Source organism: Asparagus officinalis, chromosome 3 (assembly GCF_001876935.1).
Source record: "Asparagus officinalis chromosome 3, Aspof.V1, whole genome shotgun sequence".
NCBI lineage: Eukaryota > Viridiplantae > Streptophyta > Magnoliopsida > Asparagales > Asparagaceae > Asparagus > Asparagus officinalis.
In genome coordinates, this window is record NC_033796.1 from 102,583,428 (window position 1) to 102,598,564 (window position 15,137).

At 38.8% G+C, this 15,137-nt stretch overlaps 1 protein-coding gene across 3 annotated transcripts in view; it reads left to right on the top strand.

Annotated features, from left to right (window-relative positions):
* The window catches only part of LOC109835425 (sulfate transporter 3.1-like), a 29,123-nt gene that overhangs the window by 2,542 nt on the left and 11,444 nt on the right, over positions 1 to 15,137 (top strand). The gene's annotated exons all lie outside the window — the stretch shown is intronic.

Consider the following 15,137-nt stretch of genomic DNA (forward strand, 5'->3'; position numbering starts at 1 on the left):
TATATATATAAATATCAAATTTTAGCAGATATGGATATAAACTTTTCTTACTGAGATATATCTATATCTGTATCTGTATCTGTATCTGAGATGGGTAAACGAATATAGATATGGTAAGTATCATATTTGAGCTGTATCCAGACCAAATGCATCCCTTATTCGAATCCTCTCACTACTTAATTACAACCATTGCTTATCTTGTGGGTGGTTTATGAACTTTTTTAGTCAATTAGGAACGAATACAATATACGAGGTACGATGAGTGTTAGAATTATAATGTATCACAACCACCCACTATATAATTAACGGTTAAAATTTATAATAGTGATCTCTTTGCTACTATTTTTTATAGTGGAGAGATTGTTTATTAATCAGAATATGGTAACTTAGCTAAAACAAGGTTCATGAGCACCCACAAGAATTTAATTTCGTGAAATACCTAAGGTCGTGCTTTGGTGATGCCTCTTTACCACACCTGTGTGTTTGATATCTATGGTCCAAAGGATCATGGGGAAGTTCTCTCGCTAAACCAAAAAACGAAAAAGTTATTGTGAGCTTTAAGCAAAACACACAAAAAATAGTACATTTTGCAAAATTTATTATGAAATAACAATACTTTTTTAGTTTGTATAAATTTAATTAAATAAAGGTTGTAGGCCATACCCTCATTTCGAATCATGTCTTCCTCATTGGACAAAGATTGTAGGCCAGCCTGCTGAGAAAGTCACAAACTATAAGTATCATATGAGTCCAATTAATATTTGGTTTCCAATATATGCTCTATGTCCTATCCAAAGTTGTTCGCTTGTACTTCTCTTTTTCTTTGTTTGTTAATGCACAGGCTTATATATATCAAAGCCAAATTGGTCTCCTTATCCTTTGAGAACCTCAAGTAGCCACGACTCCCAATTTTTTTTCTTAGCCTCTTTTAACGATGGATGAGGGAGTATATAATAGTAGATAGTGTACAAAATAGTATCACAGACAAGAAGAACTAGCGTTTATAAGTGGGCTCAATACACTTCGGCCCCATGTTGAAGAAATCAGTACATAAACCAAAAATGCTGATCAATTCAATTACACTTGCACTATTAATAGAAGTACAGATAATAAAGACTATAGCATGATAAGAATAGGTTTTGGCGACAGGAAGTCTAATGGAAATTTGAATATGAATTGCTCGCGATCATTTTAAAGCTCGTTTTATTACACGAAACTCTAAATTTATGATGAAAAGTGAAAGTTGTAATGTTATGGTGTGTTGAAGTAAACAACTCACCTACCCTCATCTACCGTGGTTGGGGTGAAAGTTGGTTTATTTGTAGAATCCATTACAATTGTTTATCAATTACAGATTCAAAAGAGTTAATCTTTTTATAAGATTACTCGCTTACACAAAAAAAACAAAAAAATTACAACTCTCTTCAAACACACGCAGAGGATGTTTATCACCCGCTGCTTGCGTGAGATCTTTGCATGTGTCAGGGATACGTTAGTCTATGGACCGCCGTGGATCAGATCTGGTTGACAAAACAAAATTTTAATGATCTTGCTTCATAAAAGAAACAATCACAGAAGTGATAATCTCGACCAAGCGAGATTACGACTCTTCTCGAGATCAAAACAAAGTCTGATCTCAAGGAATGATGAAACAGACCCCAGGTCCTTCAAATAGCTCCCTCTTTATGCTGGAGTTCGCCAAGATCTGCTAGCCCTCCTCTAAAATTCGTGGTTCACTCTCCAATTTGACAGCACCTCGCCTCCAATTTTCAGATTCTGTGAATAAGGGCCCTAGGCTTGTATTTATAGACTTCAGAAGCTTTGTTTTCAGATAAGATTTGATGATTTGGCCATATCTTGAGTTAATAACGGCCTAACCATATTTAGATATGATATCCAAGCAGTTAGGAGGCTCTGGAACCAACAAATCCCAAGAAAACAGTTAAAAACACGTTTTGGAGGTTTCGGGTGCGAGTCAGTCCAACGTTATCCGCAGGCTTGCGCGTCACCTTAAGGTGACTCGGACCTGTGCGGGTCACATTAGAGTGACCTACATGGTATTTTGGCCTTAACTCCCACGTCCGACCTCGGAATGAGGTGATTCAAGCTGAGTTGAAAAGATAACGAATAGAGCTATAACTTTTATCTTTTGACCTTTTCCATATTCGATGCGAGCCATATTGAAAATAATACTTTTTCATGCGGGTCACCTCAAGGTGACCCGCACATGTGCAAGTCACCTTACTATGACCTGCACAGTAGTTTGGCCTTAACTCTCATGTACGACCTCGGAATAAGATAATTTAATATGCGTTAAAAAGCTAACGAAGAGTGCTACAACTTTTATCTTTTGAGATTTTTTGATTTGAATCATATCATGGTCAAAATATTACTTCTTTGTGTGGGTCACCTCAAAGTAATCTGATTGTATTTGCTTCTTCGTTTCACACATTTCTACGTTTCACGTGCGTTCTTTCACTTCTTTTTTTATGGCATCAGATGATCCACTTTAACTCAAATAATTCTTTCTGACTTGGATAATAGCGTTCATTGCCTTCTCTCTATTTCGAACTACGTGCGGGAACCTATAGGTAATTCTTAACGGCTACAGATACCCCCTCTAAAGTGTTTCTGGCTTATTTTTTTATAGAGAAGCCTAGAATACTTTGGATATGATAGGCTCAATCTTCAATTCTTATATTCTTTATCTTTCAGCATATTCAGTAATTTGTCGAATAGCTAAAATTCTTCCGGTGATGTGTTTATCGACTGACTGTAACTGAAACCGATGTGTTGATATCTGAATTTAGTTCGTGTCATTGGGTTGACGTTGAACTGATCATTCTCATAGGGAGTTTGTATCTGAATCATGATTAAACTCCCTAAATTAATTGAATTGATATTTCATCCTGAGCCTTGTTTTGGCAAAAATTGTCGATGTATCGGCTGGCATAGACCTTCATTAAAATGCATTGAACGGTGTGGACTTTCATCTACCACATGTTGATCGGCATTGGGACGTGGTAGGACCAAGTGTAGAGACTGCAAGACTAACTGTTGGTTCATCTGCTTGTACGGAGTTTCTCTTGACGTGACTATTATATATTTGTCGGGTTTTACTTAACCACAGGGAAGTTTTGGTTGTGGGACTAGCCATTGGAGCTGATACGACCACAACCACTGGAGAGGCTTCTTTGATGCTGTCTTGTGTGTGAGAGATAATATATCATGCCCCGTGTGTCTGAGATGGGTTCAATTGTCTCGCTTGAAGAAAGGTGATTGCCGGGCTGGATTTGATGTTGTCTCGGATGATCAAATTACGAGACCAACTGATAAAGCTGGTGCATCAATGACTATCATATTTATAGGATTTTTGGTAAACCCTCAGTCATCAAGAGGTTTGATGAGCCTTTACCGACTACTGTTTGAGTCGGGCTAGCATACGGACTGTTTAAGTCCGTTCTGCATGTAACGTTGTGCTAAGAGAATAAACTCTTTTAGACTTGGTGCTATGATATTGAATACATAGGCTTGGTCATTTTTGTGGGAACAGACTACCCGACAACATGTGTTACGCGTAGACTTATCTCTATTTAAGAGTCGAGATAAAGTTCCTCATGCGTGAGACGCATGAAATTTGGTACTGAGGAGCCGTGTTGTGTCTTTTCTTAGGGCATAGACGAACCATGTGCTAGAGAGGAAGAATTTTATATTCTATCTATAGGTGCAAAAGAAACTCAAAGTAGGATCTCCACCTCAAGAATCTGAAGGGTGAAACTAAGATTGGGATCTCTACTCTGAGAATCAAAAATATTTAGATAACCCTAACTATTTAAAGGTTTGGTTGTCTAATCTGAAGAATGATTTCTCATTTATCAAGATAAACTTCTAAATTTAGCCCTAACTATTTACAGGTTTGACCAGAGAGGAGATTGAGACGATCCTAACTGTTTAAAAGTTTGATCGCTCGATGTGGGTGGAGGTCTTTTGTTTATTGAAAGGGAATTTCAGTTTTGGTCCTAACTATTTAAAGGTTTGACCGAGTGAGGTTTGGAACGACTCTAACTGTTTAAAGGTTTAATCGTCCAATTTGGAAGTTAACCACTTATTTGTGGAAGGAATCAAGAGAGGATTTTAGTTGTGGTCCTAACTGTTTAAAGGTTTGACCAAGTGGGAATGGAGGAACGACCCTAACTATTTAAAGGTCTAGTCGCTCAATTTGGAAGTGGATCTCTCATTCGTGAAAGGAATCGAGAGAGGATTTTGGTTGTGATCCTAACTATTTAAAAGTTTGACCAAGTGAGAATGGAGGAATGAACCTAACTGTTTAAAGGTCTAGTCGCTCGATCTGGAAGTGGACCTCTCGTTCGTGGAATGAATCGAGAGGGGATTTTGGCTTGAATTTTATTTTTAAGGCTGAAACAAGCCTTGATGGGATGAAGAACCCTCTTGTGGTACGCATAGTAGTTTGGATCTGTAATCCTCTTAGCTCCCTCCTGATCTTTAATAGGTGGTAGCTCTATTTTGTTATTGGCGAGGAGGTATTTCAAGATGGCTGGGACTTCCTCATCCTGGAACGTGTACTCTTTTTGGAGTTTCAGATCCGGAGTCCTTCGTTGTTTCTGAGGTTGTTGTTAGGACGTCTAATTAACATCAACAGTAACCACATGCGTTGTCAATTGGCTTCTCTCAGCCTTTTTCCTTCTGAGAAAGCGCTCGACTTGTTCTCCATGCAGTTTAAATTTCTTCCAGGTGGTTGAGGGGACGACCCCAATGACTTCAGGACATTGAGGGAGAGATTGTGATGGCAGGTCTGGAGTATGAACTCCTCTGTGACCGGATCTCAGCAGTTCATCCTCTTGTTTTAGAAGTGTTTGACAAAAGTGTCAACTAAAACTCTGTCTTCATGCTTCTCGTCCAAAAGAGCTCCAATTAACACTTTAGTGTCATCATCGAAGAAATTGCTAAGAAATAAGCTTTCCATATCATCCCAGTAGTTGACACTCCCTGTCTTGAGACATCGATATCAATCGAAGGTGTCTCCGTGAAGGGTGCCTACAAATGACCGGATCATCAGTGGTTCATTTATGGAGACCGCTCTCAAATAAGACTTGAAATAGATCAAGTGTTGAGTGGGTGAGCCTCTCCCATCGAATGACGTGAAGTTAATTAGGATGGACTTCGCCGGGTACGGGATTGAATCTCACTCTCTTGGATACAGACACAGAATGCCCATTTTTCTCACTTCTTGAGCGGACATTAAGGCATTGACTTTATTCTCCAGCTCTTTCATATTCTCGTCTTTGCCTGTATCTTTTTTGGGCGATTTTGAGGAGAAATGATGGGACCACCCCAGCGATGTCATTAGTGATGGGGCCACCCCCAGCGTTGTTGTTATTGCCTAGTCTCTTTGTCATCGGGAAGGGTATCAGCGTTGTAATTTTCCTCCACATCTGAGTCACTACCAACATGATTGCGATGACTGGATTCTCATAGCTGATTTGATAAGGCTTGAAGCTGTTGGTCATGCAACTCCTTCATCCGTTGCACGGTTAACTCCATCTCAGCCTTAAATTCTTCTTTTGCTTAGCTAAAGCTTCTTGAAGTAGCTCAGCCATGTGTTCAGTAGTGATCATGAATACTTCTTTTGCTCGCCTCATGCTAGACATTGTATTGTTGGAGGTGATTGCGGAGCAAGTATCCAAAAATTCATCTTCCGAAGATAGTTCTTCGTGCATCCTTAGGTAATCCCCATGTCTGACGGCTTCCATCTGGAGAAGAGACATTTGTTTGGCTATCTCTGAATTGACTTTTCTTCCTAAAGAAAAGTCAGGATTAGCATCATTCGAAGTAGACATAAACTTTCCTTTGTCAGCCATGTTGACGGTGACTTTCGGGAATTCATCATCTTGAATAGCTGATCTTCTTTTGCGGGAGCATCTTGATCTAAGCCTTGACGCTTTAGTTGCAAGTTTCTCGATTATCGAGACCCTTTGTGAAATGGTCCTGGGGCAACTACATCTTGATAATACTACCTGGATAAGCTTTTCGTATGGATTTATCTTGGTCTTGGATATGCACCCCCAAGTGGGTGGAAACTAGAGTTTCCCCTATACGGGATGGCTTCGGCTTGTTCGGAGGATATATACGGCCCCCAGTCTGAAGAGTCGCTCAGGGTTCATTCACCGGACCTAAGCATTGTTTAACCTGAGCTTTGCCTCGATCCTCGTGTAAAGGGCGAAGGTGATTTTCCATCATTAATTTGGATTGAGAGGGATCCACATTGTCATGAGGCTTCACCAGAGGTATAGGATCCATCGGAATAGGAACAAAACTCGACGGAAGTGGAGAAAAAGCCATGGAAGCCTGTCTGGCTCGGCCCCGTCACGGGTCACCTTTGTTTGGGTCAAAAGTTAACGTTTTCATTGTCATCGAATCTATTACAACTTTGGTCATTATAATAAACTCAAATGAAATGAAAAGTTGATCTTTTTATAAGATCTTCTTTATACAATGAAAATAAAGATTACAACTCTTGTCAAACAGCGCAACGGAAGTTTATCACCCGCTGCTTACATGAGTTCTTTACCTGTGCCGGGGATGTTGATATCCGTGGACCGTCGTCGATCAGATCCGGTTGCTGAAAATTTTGATAGAGCTCCTACTTCACCAAGGAGTATTTGCTTAAAGCGCTGAGATCGACCAAGAGAAATCAGTAGCTCTTCTCGAGATTAAGACAAAGCCTAATATCAAGGAACGGACGGGAGAAATACGAACGCGGATCCTTCAAAAATCTTCCTCTTTATGCTGAAGTTCGCCGGGTCTCGCTAACCTTCGCTGAAATTTCGTGCTCCTTGACTCCTCAATCTAACAGCACTTCGTCCTCTTGATAAAATTTCAGCTCTACAAAATGGAGGCCTTGGGCTTATATTTATAGACCTTTGGTGCGGTTATTTAGATGAGAATGAGTAATTTGGCCTTATCTTTAGTTAATAACAGCCTAACCATGTTTGTTGATGGTATCAAGTCGGTTGAGAACCCCTGGAACAGATAAATCCTACGAAAACTATTTTAAAACCGTCGAAAATGCATTCGGGGGTTGAAACAGTGTGACGGACACTACTGACTCGGGTGGGGCGTGGGTCAGTAGGGTCTGACCCGCGCTTGCGCGGGTCGGACAAATCCAACCTGCGCCAGTCCGACCCGCGCTGGCACGGGTCGGTCTGATCCGTCCGTGCAGCACGGGTCCGTCACCTCTGTCGAACTCCTTTCTCTTTTGGTCGATTCGTCGACTTGTTGTACGTGACGCGTTTCTTTGCGGGACTTGTACTTTTTGCTACTTTGGTCGATTCGCCGACTTGTACGCTTCGTTACGGGACTGCATTGAACACGTACGAATTGATTGACGTGCACGTGTTGACTGACACGCACAAACTGATTGACGCGCACGTGTTGACCGACACGCGTGAGTTGATTGACGCGCGCGTGTTGACCGATGCGCTGAGCTGATTGACGTGCGCGTGTTAATCGACACGCGTGAGCTAATTAACGTGCACGTGTTGACCGACACACACGAACTGATTAACGTGCACGTGTTGACCGACACACACGAACTGATTGACGTGCGTGTGTTGACCGACGCGCGTGAGCTGATTGACACGCGCGTGTTGACTGACGCGCGCGAGCTGATTGACGTGCGGGTGTTGACTGACGCACGTGAGCTGATTGACGTGCGCGTGTTGACCGACGTACGTGAGCTGATTGACGTGCGCGTGTTGACCGACGCGCACGAACTGATTGACGTGTGTGTGTTGACCGACGCACACGAATTGATTGACGCGTACGAGCTGATTAATGTGAACCTTCTCGATTCGTCCACTCTTTGCGTGCGGGGACTCATAGGCAATTTTAGACGCCTACAACCTTGAGGTGACTCGCAGATAGCCGGGTTACATTGATATGACCTACCGCGGATCGGGTCACATTAATGTGACTTGCGGCTGACCGGGTCACCTTGACGTGACCCGCGATCGTTCCGCGGATCGGGTCACATTAATGTGACTTGCGGCTGACCGGGTCACCTTGACGTGACCCGCGATCGTTAATCTTCTCAGTCGTTGTTCTAGACTTTGACCTCCAAATTCGGCATGGTTTTGGTAGTTTTTTAGCCACCTCTTCCTGCTTCATGTCTTGCGCCTTTCGTACTAAGGCACGCGTGCGTGCGGCATGTGCACGATGGTTTTAGATACGCTCCTTGAGAGTTGAACGGGCTCTTTTAACAAGAACTCATTCGCTGGTTGATGACTTGGAGGAGGAATCAACTGTGTGCCGTTGAGGCGGTTGAGTCACTTGACGCTTCCTGAACTCTAGATCCCTGTGATAACGGATCCCATCAACCGATTCCAAGGTCTTGGCAAGCTGACGTGCATGACGTTGGAGTTGCCTTTGACGAGTCCTCTTCCTCAGAGTCAGCGCGCCTTCGTTAAACAACTCCTGTACTGAAGAGGAGTCATTGTGATCTAAAATCTCAGCTTCATTAGATGCCGGAGAAGCATTGTGAGGAGAAGCCTCAGCAACAATTGGGTGAGAGTCACCCCGAGCCTTCGTTAACGTGTAAACCTTCTCAAAAGGTGAGATTTTCTTGCACCTGCAGGGCGTGGAAGATCTTGAGAAGGAGGATTAGATGTATTCCTCGAACTTGGTCTGGTCGAACTTATACTCGACCTCTGCATCAACCGGGATCTTAATCCTTAGTTGCGATACGACAGCCTCGGTGACGAGGCTGTTGGCTCTCATTGTGGTCGCCAGCGTGTTTAGGATAAAAGTTAGTTTATTTGTAGAATCCATTATAATTATTTATTAATTACAGATTCAAAAGAGTTAATATTTTTATAAGATTACTCGCTTACACAAATAAAATAAAAAAATTATAACTCTCTTCAAACACACGCAGAGGACGTTTATCACCTGATTTTTCGTATTTGAATCAGATCATAGTCAAAATATCACTTCTTCGTGCCGATCACCTCAAAGTAATCTGATTGTATTTGCTTCGTCTTTCAACGTTTCACGTGCGTTCTTTCACTTCTTTTTTTATGGCATCGAATGATCCACTTTGACTCAGATAATTTTCTCTGACTCGGATAATAGCGTTCATCGCCTTCTTTCCATTTCAAACTACGTGCGAGAACCTATAGTTAATTTTTGACGCCTACATACTGCAGCCATCATCACAATAGTAATTTCCTACCACTAACAATTTTTACCAAGCACAAATAAAGCCTATAAATTACCCCCTAACCCTTCATTGATTTGTATTCCTATAGCAAAAAATAAATTTGGATACTCTCTACTTCGAAAAAATTAGCGGAGAGACCACTACTTTTTGTACTGATTTTTAATTATTTGTGAGTGATTAGATTTATTCTAAATTTAGCACTCCTCATACCCTCATGTATTGCACTAATATCTAATTTGCACTCAAACATAAATCATATTCATTAATTAGACAATCAAGGATTCTGATAAAGTAGTGTCTCTCCACTACCTTTCTTGCAGTGGGGGATCTGAATCCCAAAGGAACATAGAGAGAAATAAGGAAAGGGAGAGAAAGAAATAGAGAAACATAATAGCGTGTTTGTAAAAGAGTGTAAGAGTTTGTAGTAGAGAGAGAATTTGTATTAGAGAGAGTATTGAGCATTGTACTACTAGAGAAATAATAATAAAATATTTCTTAGTATCCACCATCTTTTTGAACTCAACAAGAATCAGAGCAGTCGGTTAGGGTCCAACTCTCTCCTACAGTGATCCTACTGGTGCTCATGAAGGCCGAAATTCATGCTCAATCTAGGACTATGAAGCTGGTTAGTCGAGGACCAAACTTATGTGGAGATATTGAAACGGTACCACATCATGATGATAGATCTAACAAACACTACTGTCACACTTAACAAACACAATAAAAATAACTATAGTTATTGAGAGACATATTTAAAGTCCTATTTACAAAGAAAGGTCGTATGAGAGGACTTCGATGGTGCTAAAACCATAACACCTCAAGAAGCAGGTGAAGTGCCAAGGAAATGGAATATAAAGCCTGACAAAGCCATGTATGGCCTAAAGAAAATATTAGAAGATCTCATATATGTCTTGAAGAAGAATGATTGCTCAACTCTAGGTCCTTGAGAATCAGTTAATGACCTTGCATTAAAAGAATTTGATAATCAATTCGTACTTTAAACTAGTAAAAATAGCTTGTTCAAATATTGTTTAGCTAGATCTAGATTCTAGACTGTCGGGTGCAATCCTTGGTTTGAGACCAAAGTACCACGGGCTCCTTGCTATTACACATGGCTAGCTGACTTAATCAACATTACTAGAGAGTTCCCTAGATACAATGAAAACCTTAGCCAAACAAATGGTTGACATTTGCAATAAAAAGTGAAGATGAAATGCTCTTTAGCAATAAGGAAAGATGCAAACCAAGAGGCACGAACAATGAGCGATATGAGAAGGCTAGCTCAAAGAGTCAGACAGGAAGACCATACACTAGCAAATCACATTAGAGTGAGGACCAAAGTGATCACTGAGCAAGGTGATCTGATAGAGATTGCTACAACTACAGGAAGAAAGGCCACTTTACTAGAGATTTCTGCTACAAGAGATGACAGCTAGAGGGCAATGCCGCAACATCACATAGATAGACGATGAAGAACAATGGGTTGCTGAAGCATCTGTAGCCATCATTAAAGAAGCACCAGTCAACGAAGAAGAGATTGTTGATATGGCACTAACCCTGATTATCAAGGAATCTGAGTTCGCACTTGCAGCAGTTTGAGATCATAAAGAAATCAACTACAGTAAAGATTTGATCATCAATTATGGATGTTCCAAACCATGATATGATACAATGCGAAGTTCATCAAAAGGAAGGAGTATAAAAGTGGCCAAGAAATTATGATAGCAAATATTTTAAGAATGTCTATCACGCACATTGAAAAGATTCTATTTACGCCGCACTACAACTCGGATCATATACAACTATAGGATGTATTCTATGTATCGGGTATGAAAAAGAATCTTCTATCGATTTCCTCATTAACAACTTCTAAAAATCTTGTAGAATTTAGGCCACAAGATGCCAAGTATACAAAAAAATTGAAGCCGTTAGGCGAACCTATTATGGTGGGACAAAGAGTAAAATCTATATAATGTTAGTGGAATTAGTGTACATAAATAAAGCCCAGAAGAATGACAAAACTGATTTGTGGCATACTCGGCCTGGTCATGTGTGCTATCACAAGCTCAAGATCATGATGGAGAAGTCAATATTGAAGGGTCTTCCACACTAGAAGATTCGAAGAGGCACTATGTGCGGAGGTAGACGGTATGATAAGGTGTATCAATTATTGTATCAAGAATCAAAGTTTAGAGCTAAGAAACCTTTGGAACTCATACACTCAAATGTATTTGGTCGAGTGAAGCTAGAATCAATTAGTGGTGTGCGGTACATGATCACTTTCGTTGGTGATTACTCGAGGTATGTTTGGATTTATTTTCCGAAGAAAAAATCCAATGCACTCTTTAAATTCAAGTACTTCCAAGAAGAAATTGAAGGAGATCTTAGCAATAAGATATGCTGCCTAAGCACAGACAATAGCGAAGAGTATACATCAAACGAGTTCTATGACTACCTAAAATAGTGCAGGATTTGGTGATAACGTGTCCAAATTGATGCATCATAATTATGTACCAAAATTGCAAGTGTATAATTGATCAAGTTATAGTATAAAAAGTTATCGATCCCACGTGGAAGGTGATTTTAAGAGATTATTAGAATTGGTTCTTATGTTTTGTGCGTGACAAAAATAGGATTAAAGAATAAGTGTGATTATGGAGAGAGATATGATGAGTGATTGTTTTGAATATATGCAAGTGACAAGAAATTGAATTTTAGAGAAGAGAAGAAAGAATCAAAGAATAAAATAAAAAACAAGAAAAAAAATAGAAAAAAAACAAGAAAACAAAAGATGGAGGATTCAATTAAAGATATGAGAGATCTAGAATTGAATCCACTAGCTAATCTATTATAAAATACAAACTATTCTCTTTTTATCATATTTCAACTTAGATTTATTAAGCATAGACTATCAAACCATTTAAGGAAAGTATAACCTATCAAATTATCATCTAAGTCAAAATTACTATTCATGATAAGAACAACAACAAGATAGTAATCCTAGAATTCACAAGTATAACCGCATAGATTATCAAATTCTTCTTCTACCAATTAGTTCTCTAGTTGATTATCCTAAACATGAATATTTAACTGTAAGAGAATAATTCATACAATATAAAGGAAATTAGACTAGTTTCATATAATTCTAAGATTCCTATAAGAATTAATTTCACATCTTAAGAAATAAAAGCAAAAAGAAAAAGAACTAATTACAAAAATAAAAAATTAAAAATCTAAACTATGAACAAAAAATAAATCTAACTACAAAGAATTAAAATCTAAACTACAAAATAAAAAAAAATAAATCTAACTACAAAGAATTAAAATCTAAACTACAAAATAAATTATAAAAATTAAATGCATGAAAATAAATCTACTCTACAAATTAAAGTGCAATCTAAACTACAAAATAAATTATAAAAATTAAATGCATGAAAATAAATCTACTCTACAAATTAAAGTGCAAAAAGAAATAAAAAAATAAGAAAATAAATTTACACTACAAGCATGAATGTAAATCTAACTAATAAGCAATAATAAAAAAATTACTAAAAAATAAAAGAGGAAAATAAAAGAGGAAAATAAAAGAAATGCAAACCTTCAAATTGCTCTTCATCTCCATCCTCATCATTCAACAAAGAGGAGAAAAAAATTTTAAAGTGGAGAAAAATTCTTTTATTAATTGTAACAAAAGTTACAAATTTGGAAGGTCTTCTCAATTAAGAGTAACCCTCCTCTCTAAATAGAGTTACAAAATTTTTCACACGTCTAACCCCTCACTCTCTACCCCTATTTATAGTAAACATCAATGAATATGAGCCATTGGATCAATACTTATCCAAAACAAGCAAATTTCATCCCTAGAACGTGCTATAGTCTCGTAGGTATCGATGCCAGCATCGATGCTGGTATCGATACGGGTATCGATGCCAGCATCGATGCTGGTATCGATACTCAGCCTCTTCCTTTTGCCATCCACAGATTCCCTCTTGTATTGGCTTTGGGCTTTGGGCTTTTGGGCTTGGGGCTTCATACTTGTTTTTTTATTAAATCAATGGGCTTTTGGATAAATTAACAATTTGATTTTCCAATGGGCTTCTTGATTTCTCTTTTGCTTCATTTCTTCATTTACGCAAGGGGTCTTTGTTAAGAGATGGGATTTTTAGGATTTATTCTTCATTAACCTGTATTTAAAGATAAAAATAATTATTAGTGGCATATTTATTCATGTAAAATAGATAATGAGGATATAAAATTATAATAAAATATGATTATCACAAATACTCAGCAATAGAATGATATTACTGAAAGAAAGAATTGTCATCTTGCTAATATATCCTGATGTAGGTTTCACGCTAGGAACATGTCAGAGCATTTTTGGGTGGAGTGTATGAAGACGGTGGTGCATGTGATCATCAACTACCAAAACTGAAGTTAGAGTTAATGTCTCCTTTCAAGAAGTTGTGGAATATCAAACCCATAGTGAGTCATTTTATAGTTTTTGGATGTGTCTGTTATGTCTTTGTGCCTAATCACCTACACAGCAAGTTTGATAAGAAAGTCATAAGGTGCATTTTTATTCGTTACAACTATAAAAGAAAAGGATGGAGATGTTGTAATCTTACAATCAGATGATGCTATACATTAAGAAATGTAGTGCTTGACAAAGCCTCATCTTGATGGGCTTCACAAAAAGTTGTGCTACCTAATTCTAAAGATCTGAAGGATCAGTTAGAAGAGAAGACGGGAAACCCAAGTCAAGAAGAAGAGTTACATTAGTCAAGGAAGATGAAATCGAATTCTTCAACATCCGTAATGAAGTATAATCCATGAAAGACTGGTGTTTATTAGATAACACTAGAAGATGCTAAATAGAAAACATAAAAACAGAACTAAAGATCAGCCAGACTCAAAAGGTTGAATCATATGCTAATGTTGCCATTATAGAATAAATGAAAGAGTCATCTACCTTTGAGGAAGCATACAAAACTAATGAATGGAGACTGGCGAATGGAGACGAGCAATGGAGAAAGAAATTTAAGCCACATAGCAAAACCGAACTTGGGAGCTGGTGCCAAAGTCTAAGGATGTCAAAACTATCTCTTGCAAATGAGTTTATTAGGTCAAGACTCGACCAAATGGGTCGATTAAGAGATACAAAGCTTGCGGCTTAAGGATTTTCTCAATAGTATGGACTACATTAGGATAAGATATTTTGTATAGTTGCTAAGATAATAAATGTTAGAGTTCTTTTAAGCGATCAGCAAGAGTTAGAAGCTTTGGTAGATGAATGTGAAGAATACATTTTTACCTAGTGAAGTGCATCGAGGGATTTACATAGAGCAACTCATGGTATTTGAGAGCAAGGAGAAGGATGGATATGTCTACAAACTAAAGAAAGCTCTACACAGATTGAAGCAAGCTTGTTACAATAAGATTGGTGAGTTCTTAGTTCAAAGTGGTTGCTCTCTTGCTCCTGCAAATTCTAGTTTATGTGGATGACTTAATTATCTCTAGAGACCACTACTAGAAAATGGGTTATTGCCTACGGATATTTAGCGACGGAATATTCCGTCGCTATAACATGACTTATAGCGACGGAATTTCCGTCGCTATTTAACCATAGGAAAATATTGTTATAGCGACGGAAAATGTTGTTTTAGCGACTAAACTTTTCCGTCGCTAAAATATTAACGACAATCTACACTTCCGTCGGTAAATATCTATATAGCGACGGAATTTTCGTCGCTAAAACAATTTTTAACGACGGAATATTCCGTCGCTAAAGATTTTGGGTGGGAAAAAAATTTCGGGCGCGGGCGCCCAAAATTTTGGGCACCCCGCGCCCGTTTTTACCGAGACCCCCCCCCCTTTCTCTCAGAACCCGAGACCCCCCCCC